Here is an 8,756-nt window from a genome sequence, read left to right on the forward strand (position 1 = left end):
GGTAAATAAATAAAATTTAAAAAAAATTACCAAATTGAAAGACTTGTAGTTGCAGTTTATGCTCGTTTTCTTACACGTCGGATCGTTTTCAAAKGGCACATCAGAAACAAAACCAGCAGCGAAATCCAACATCCCCCTCCCCTTCTTTAACCGTGCGTCAGTGTCCAAAAGACAAAGTGAGTTCCGAAACGTGTCATGGAAAGAAACGCACGAACYTGTCAGAAGTAATTATAGAAACACAGCTTTTGTTTGTAGTTTCACACCTCAGGTGACCAGAAGGTGCGAAATGAAACACGAACGCTGATTTAAATCACCGCGGAAGGCATGCACATGATGACAAAGTAGTTTCTTTGTGGCAGYCCATACACAAAAGCTGTGTTTTTTTAATCAATACTCTATTGATTGGTTTGCGCTCACATTTCCATGGATCAACATGTATTTTATGTAACCGTGTGCTTTGACGGCTCTGTTTGCTCTGTTGCTCTTCTCCGTTGAAATATCAGCCTCTCATTTGGATCGCTGTAGCTCATTGTCTCACTTCTTCCTCTGTTTATCTGCGGGTCTCCTCTGCCAACTCTTCCTCTTGGTCCCCATGGATTTCCTGTGCGCTTGGGCACTTAAATGCCCTCTTCTTTTGTTTCGTTTTCCTCCCCTCTCTCACACTCTCATCCTCCCATCTCACATCTCCTCTCTGGTGTCTCGGTGAGTGCCAGGCAGGGCCGTCCCTGGAGTGACCTTCGGGGGTAATGTGCTCTTGATCACGAGTCAGGAAACCCAAAGTTGAACACCCCACCCTGTTACCCTCCCCTTAGTCCATGCAGCACACACACACACACACACACACACACACACACATACACATGCACACACTCGCAGAAAAAGGAAAAAAAAGTCTACACAGCTATCGTGCGCACAGCTCACAAAGAGAAATAGTATTGGAGAGGCAGGGCAGCAGGGCAGAAGTGCAGATTAAAAAGAGCCCAGAGAAACTATTGCTCTAAGCCCTGACATACAACTACAAGACCTCCAGAGTAAAGTAAGTGGATTCTTTCTTTCTAGCTGCACACATACCGAAAAGTTTCTTTTTTTATGAGTGATGTGCCGATGAGATGGCTATTTGAGCAGCCAGACAAGCAAAAAAAAAAAAAAGTTCTGTGTGCAGCTGTACTTCTGCCAGACTTCTTTGTACAAACGGTTTTTAAGGCTATTTTGTGAATGTGTGTGTGTGTGCATCCCTTGGGGTTGCAAACTTTAGGATTTTTGATGTTTCCACGAGTGTGTGGGATTCACAAGTTCCAGACTTCTGTTCACGCACACAAAGAAAACTTTTGATGAAGTTGTGCACTTAGCTTCTCTTGTAGTAGCGGTCATTTTTTTTTTCATTTTGCGGATCCGTTCGGATATTCTGCCTTTTGGTCAGACACGGTACTTCTGTAGACATGGTCCTTAATTGCTTTTGTTGTTTGCTCCATTTAAAGCTGCACTCCTTTCTCGGGGCTGTTGATACAAGACGATAAAACACGTGAAAATGTAAAAGATTATTAAGCTTAAAAGCTGAGAATTCYAATCGCAGATGGGAGAGTAGCTTGTAGACAAACTGGGTAAACAATTGGAGAGACAATAATCCAGCAGCCACAGGCCATGGCGTGTAGAGTTAAATCATTAAGGGAGCCGTTTCGTCAGTGATTAGACTTCAAACATCCATATGTTTTGTTTATTTTTCCTATTAGCCAAAAAAAAAAAAAAAAAAGCGCAAGCCCAATTAAGTCTGTCTGCACATGTAAGCTGGTTGATGTCATCCACTTTTTTCCCTTTTTTTCCCAGGATGTTGTAATTTGGGTCAGGCCTGACTAGAATGACAAACCCCGCACTGCTGTATTGTATCACCACTATGTGATCCACCGGACCCTCTTGCGTTGCCATGGCTTTCTACAGCCCCAATATGGCAACCCAAGTCAGACCAAACAGTGTTCCTTTCTGTCTTATGAGCATTCCTTCGCTAGACAAAAGCTTCTTCCAGCTCATTCTTGCTCGAAATGAGGTGTTCGCTTCATTTCCTTAGAATCAACACACGGTGTGGTCCTAATGAAAGAGCAGGGAGAGATTAGACACGAAGTGGAGATGAGCTTGAGAAACTTGCTTTGGTCCGTAGGAAGTCAGAGCACAATGTGGATTAAGCTGGATGACAGCCAGCAGGGTCAAACTCATAAAACGGCTTCGTTTCTAAGTAGGTCCTGGCATTTTCCCTTCCAAGATGGCCTCTTGGAGCCCTTTAAGAGACATTATACACATTCTGCCCTTTTCTCTTGTGAAATGCTTGCCCTGCGTTRGTCACCACGTGATCTCACCTATAGGTCAACGTGTTTAAGCAGAAAGCCAGCTCATTTCTTTCTGTGTCCTCACAAACGCTTTGATGAGACTGCGCTCCACGGAGGAGCTGGGAGCAATAAGGCATAGAATTGCGCCGTTAGGGGCCAGAGAAGTCCACTCCGGGGGATGGGAGGAAGGGAGGCACTGTGAAAGGAGCCAGTCCTTGTCTATAGGGCACAAGTAAGTGAGAGAAAGAAAGAGGAAGAGAGGAAGAGAGGGGGGTGCAGACGTACACAAAGGTCCTCACATTGAGAGACTGGTTTGCTTTCGAGGGGTAAGCGCTGACCCTTCACATGGGAGATGAACAAAATGGGCCTTGATGGGGTCTTAGAGGGCCTCCGTAGAAAAGGGAGGACAGGATAAAGAGAGAAATGGAAGAGAAAAGGGGGGGAAAGATCTCAGAGTAGAAGCCTGTCAACGAAACAGCCTTCAAGCATCTTATTCTCAATGCAGTAGAGCAGAGATGACAGAAAAACAGAGCTTTAAAGAAAAGATAATCCTTTAACCCTTAGGGAATTTACCTGATTTCTTACTACTTCTGTCTTATTTGTATCCGTTCGGCTTTACTGCATTTAAATCCTTAAGTTAATTACTGAGATCAGTMAACATGGGAAGGCTAAGCTGTAAACAAAATATAGATCAGCAATAAAGGTTTGAATAGTACACAAATAKACATTTGAAAGGCAAAAAACAAAAAGTGTTGGGGTTAAAAGTGAATGTTCTCACATACAAGCAAAGTTAATGAACTATAAAAGTTACGTAAAYGTAGTTCCATAAATTATTGGGCATGGGATAGTCAATGTATAGAAAGGAAAACGTTCTCACACAGTCATAAAGCTGCAGATAACTTATGGCAAACTATAAACCAAGCTGTCAACACAACAAGGTTGTGTAGCACTGGTGGCCATTGTCTGAAGARGCTCATTGAAAAGGCTCCTCAATTCTTTTGTGACAGAATTCAAYTGGGATTTGTGTTTGTGCGCAAGTGTTGAAGCATGTTGTTGGGGTCATTCCTGCTATAAAACCTGCATTGATTCTCTAGTTCTTGACCTTTGGAGACCTAATGATGAACTGAGGTTTTGTTCTTCTTCTTTGGGACTTTCTTCCTTCTGCGCTTGGTGTGGTGGTTTGCAACAAGCTGAAATGAAATCAGATGCCAGATTTTTAGTATATACCATGACTGCAAAGGCCAGAAGGGGAATAGTAACATTAGCATTAATCGTAATGCACAGACCAAACCACCACGGAATTCTAAGCTGCGTAGGATAGACCATACAGGAACCTTGGCGATCCTGGCAGACTATTTATGGGTCAAGTGAACTGTAAAACCAGTGGTGGGCAGCACAGCTCCGCAATTTCTACAGCACTTATGAAAATATTTAGGTCCGCAACTTCAAAAGCGCTTATGCCATAGAAAAACTAGTGGAAGCTAATTTTAAAGTGCAAATTCAATTTGACACTTACTAGCTGGCAATAATTCATGTACGATATATGCACAACACTGCCAACTAGTGGTGTATGAACCCTTTTACAGCTTAATCCCACAACCGCCGATTGCTGGGGATGTGAGTTCCTGAAACAGAACTTTGGCTCCTGGTGTAAAAATTAAAACGTTGTTAAGGATTGCTAGTTCTGCTGCTTCTTTGTCTTTTTCTTATGCTTGTTGTAGATTTTTCATTAAAGAAGCATCAAGGAAGTAAATTTAAAACTGTTTATTGGAAAATTGAAGCGATGCATTCTGGGTACATGACGGATTTGATTTGTGACYGGAAACGAAAGCACAGAGTACAGGAAACTATCTTCTCTTCAAAATAAGAGCTTGGATTTTAAAGTTTTCCATGTAGTTGCTCCAGTTGACCACTAGATGTCAGTCTTCATCAGCATAACATCTTTAAATCATTTCTGCTTCTCTAACCCCGTTGGTCCCCATTGCTTTGACCAATTACGTCAAGTATTGAGCTCCAGCGTTTAAACTTTATTTATTTATTTTTTTAAAAAGGAGCTCCGATTGTAAAGTAAAATAAATCAATACATACAAAATTTTAGTATGGATTACAAACGTTAACTGTTTTTGGAGTTCTAAACACTGCCTTCCTGCTATGTAAGCAGACACAAAGCATTGTGGGAAATGAGACCCTTGACCGAAAGCAACAGTCAGCAAGGATGTATACCTTTCCAATAAGTGAGTTTATCTGGGAGGGGAGCTGTTGGACAGATCGTGTGTTGTGATTCATTGACAGCCATACCTTCTGCTGTTCAAGATTATGATGACTGGTAGATAATTAGTTATTAGCGGTACTGCATTATAATTTTAAAAAGTGCAAATCCACTTATGAATTATAAAAATTAGTAAGACCGCTAAAGCGCAAACGAAATATTTAGGTCCGCAATTAGCGGATTTGTGCTTTAGCAGGCTGGTGCCCACCACTGTGCAAAACCATGAATTTCTTATACTGTTTCTGTCCCCTGACTCCCCTARTGTTGGCTCATAGGTTTAACATCAGCACCCCCCAATATCCATCAAAACTCTAAACAACAAAGACACATCACTGCCTTTTACTCACCATGAATTGTAGACTTTGCCAAAATGTAGGTCTGCTGGTAGATCCTGAACCTGTAATCTGTTTAATAGCCAGAAGGGGGCAACTAGGACACAATTTGCTTGTTAACAAATATGATTCTCTTACACTGTATAGTAAACCAATGTTAAAAAATAAAGAAATTAAAAAAAGGTTCATGACAGCTGGTCCCCAAGCTGTCTGTCCTCCCATCACCAGCTTTTTGGACAAAAATAACAACGTCCAACTGCCAACTCTCATGTCCAATTTACCTCTGTCCAAAAGAAAACCTTTGCTCTGCTGTGACAAATGGAGCAAAGGTTAATGCACCATTAAGTAATGTACTGTATCAAATGAAAACAGTGTTTGGGTGAAATGACATTTTTAGTTCAGAATTATTAGCCGGCATTGGTCTGGCCCAATTTGGCTTGTTTCAACGTGTAGTCAAAAACATGAACAAGAATAATTTTATCGCCTACAGGAATGCTTTTATTAAGGTTTTAGGTTCCTTTTCACATTTCTCTTTCTCTCTGATCGGCTCAACTCAAAGAGTCCACCAGAGACACCAGTGTGAAAGGATCAAATGTTTAACGATTCTTCCAAATTTCCGGCAACTGAATGTCAGCTCGGTGTCAAACAAGCCTTTGTTTTATCACCGATTCAGCATTTCAGCTGTTTGGATACAGTGTAATCTCTGTTTTTAAATTATTTTCTTATTTAGAGGGAAATTAACAGGAAAGAAATGAATAAAATGTATCATTTTTAGTTGCAGTGTTACAGAGTTGGCACTCCTTGGACAGTACTTGTAGTTGCTTTTTGAGCTTGTTGAACAAGAACTTCTGTTACTGCTGAAAATAATTCTGATGAAGTCGAGCGGAACAATGAGTTTAGAGTGAAATTGGAAGAAACAGCAGAGCCACTTGGCCTCATTTGTGCTACATTATGCAAGATTTAACAGCTGAGCATCAACACAAGAAAATAAACACTACTTTTTTGTTTGTTTGTCTTCAAATTAGGGATCAAGCTGCTTAAATATCTTCATATCTTTGAACAAGACATCCTCCACAAACAACAGTTTGTGTAATTTTAGCAAAGATATAATCCAGGTCTTGAGGATTCTTCTCTATGGCTCTTGCTTGCAAAAAACAAGGTTCACTATGTGAACCTCAACTTAGATTTGGAATATAGTTGGATTCAAATTTGCAGCTACAGATTTACCATATAGATTACATAACATTTTTTTTAGTAATGAATATCTGATATTTCCTTCGTCGATACATCCCTGCTTAAAATGCAGCAAAAAAAAATAAGTTTGTCACATTATTGACTTGGACTGTTATCCCCCTCAGTGCCGAACCTTACTAAATTGCTAAGAAGTAAACCCTGAGGGGACTATTAAATAACATAAAGCCAATATGCTGCCAGAGCACCACAAAAAAGCTGTAATCTATCGACTCAATCGATGCAATCACGCATTTAGAGCCACTCTTTTTTTGCCGCCTCAGAGACGGGGGGTGAATTGCAGCCCGCCAAGCCGAGTTTTTAGTGATATCATCATAATTGTTCCTACAGAGAGAACTTTATTACAAAGGCGTTAATGCATGTGAGGTATAAAAGGAAGGCGGGAAAAAGAAAGTATTCACCGATCAGATGCACTACAGGGACATGTGCCACCTCTTGTTTAGTCTCTGGGTTTCCATTTCACTGCTAGGTGGTTTTCCTACTCTGCACAGGTGCGTGAACTGTCTGATTAGAGTGCTTTGCAATATTTAGGTGGGTAGAGGACCCAAAAGTTGAACTCAAGTATGAGTAGCATCGCCGAAATGCGAAGGTGGAACAATGGTTTTGCCCATGTGAGTGTTTTTCATGTTTGTCCATTAGCAAAATAGCTCATAAACCACTGAATGGATTTTAATGATTACAGTTCCATTACGCCTCATCGTAAGGTGGTCTTAGTTTAAAACTTTGGTATGAAAGCTGGTGGGCAACATGCTTGCTTTCGAGGAATCATTGGTCTTTTTAATATCAACTCGAGACTTAAAAAGACCTGACGATTCAACAAAAATATTTGCATTTGATTAAAAAGTCTTTAAATTAACCCAGACAGCAGTCTTAGTGAGCCAAATCTTCTATACTTAAAACCAAAAAAAAAAAAAAAACAGTTTAAACTACAGCCTCCACATGCAAGAAGGGGATGTCTAATCCTTGGTTAACTCACAGCGGGTTTTAATCAGGACCATTGTAGAGTTGCTTTTGCTCTGGGATGTCTTCTCTATCCTGCAGGGCAGCAAATTCTGTAGGAAATCATCTGGATAAGTAAACAGCCGGATGATGGACGCAGAGAGGATTATATAGGCCCATAGTTACAAACTGCAAAGACGGCTTCATGTCCACCCACCGATGAGTGATTAAAGACCAGGATCAACGAGGATGAAGGGTGTTTCTGCACAATCTAAATACCCTTAAATATGTGTACATGTCACAGGTTTTAGTCACATTAGTCACAGGTGAATTATGCATTTTGTATCGTTCACTTGAGAGGTAAACATTTCATCCGTAAGGTCGCCAAAAAACAATGAAGGAGTGCAAGAGGAGCGGCAAACAGGAAGGAATCTGGAGACATGGAGAGAAAATCATTAGTCATAACTATTAGTATTCCATCCACAGCTTGTGCTGTGAGACAGCCGGTCTGTCCAAATAAACAACAAACAGAGGGGGGATGCCTCATTATAACTTTCCCCCTTTTGTCTCAGCCGGAGTTCACATTCCATCGGACCATAAACACCAGGCCGGGGCTGCGACCTTGCCCTCTGCCTGAGCTGGAGTTTAGAGCTGTTAGTGGGGCTAGTAAAGCAGCGATTCACATGCTGTTCAGTACATGTTGATGACAGCACAACACGAGGCAACTTTCTGGGAGATGGGGGGTGGGGGTCAAAAACATAATCTGAAATATTATTGTGGAGTCCTTGGCACCTTTTAGGTTTACACCCGAGTGGAAAGTGGAAGAGATAAAAAATGAAACCGGTGATCAAAAAGTCACTCTAGTCTCCTGAATGTCATTCCTGTTTAGTTCATAGGAAACTTATGGGAACACTTGTTGAAATCGAAGGGGTTAAAGGTCAGTCACATTTGAGGGCTTGGCCATTTTTCAAAGTAGGGAAAATAATCAAAAAGGTCAAATGTGAACTGCTACAATGAAAGCCACTTTCAAAACTTTTTATTCAATTTTTAAATGAAGTTTATAGATTCATTTAAAAAATCTGCTCCTTTCAACTAGAAATACGCCCTGCTGTGATTTGAGACAGTATATTTAGATGCCAACTCATTGTTAGAAAAGTTTAGAATTGAGAGACATGTTTCCTTCCTTTTAAAGCATAAATCCCAAGTCTGGTTCTGCTAGCACAACTCCTGAACTCACGTAGGTAATATTTAAAACTGAAGGCCCACTTTGTAAGAGAGGTCTTTATTTTGGGCATCCACGATGTGTCAATAACTCATTTTTAGTCTTGTTAAGACTCCCTACTAAAATGTTAGTTTTCATCGATGTACTTCGTGTTATTTTGTTTTCTTTTGACGACCTGATGAAAGGGTCTAATGGTCGCTTTTTGGCCCTCAGGCTGCCCATGTTTACTGTAGATTGGTAACTCTTAAAAGCAGAATCAGAGGCCATAAAAGTSAGAAAACTTCTTGTTTTATTACATACAGTCAATACTCCCAAGGGGGTCACAACATGACCAAAATGAGACAAATAAGCAGATTAAAGGCACAGTGTGTAGGATTTGTTGTTTTCAGCGACATCTAGTGGTTGAGTGGTTGAATCATCCTCCC

General features: G+C 40.7%; 1 protein-coding gene across 2 annotated transcripts in view; it reads left to right on the forward strand.

Annotated features, from left to right (window-relative positions):
• The first annotated feature begins 821 nt into the window (after positions 1 to 821).
• ptn (pleiotrophin) overlaps positions 822 to 8,756 on the forward strand; it is a 26,150-nt gene continuing 18,215 nt past the window's right edge. For both annotated transcript variants that reach the window (XM_014022308.1, XM_014022309.1), the window contains exon 1: positions 822 to 1,036. The gene's annotated coding sequence lies outside the window, so the exon portion shown is untranslated. The remainder of the gene's footprint in view (positions 1,037 to 8,756) is intronic.

Source organism: Austrofundulus limnaeus, unplaced genomic scaffold (genome assembly GCF_001266775.1).
Source record: "Austrofundulus limnaeus strain Quisiro unplaced genomic scaffold, Austrofundulus_limnaeus-1.0 Scaffold323, whole genome shotgun sequence".
Taxonomy (NCBI): Eukaryota; Metazoa; Chordata; class Actinopteri; order Cyprinodontiformes; family Rivulidae; genus Austrofundulus; species Austrofundulus limnaeus.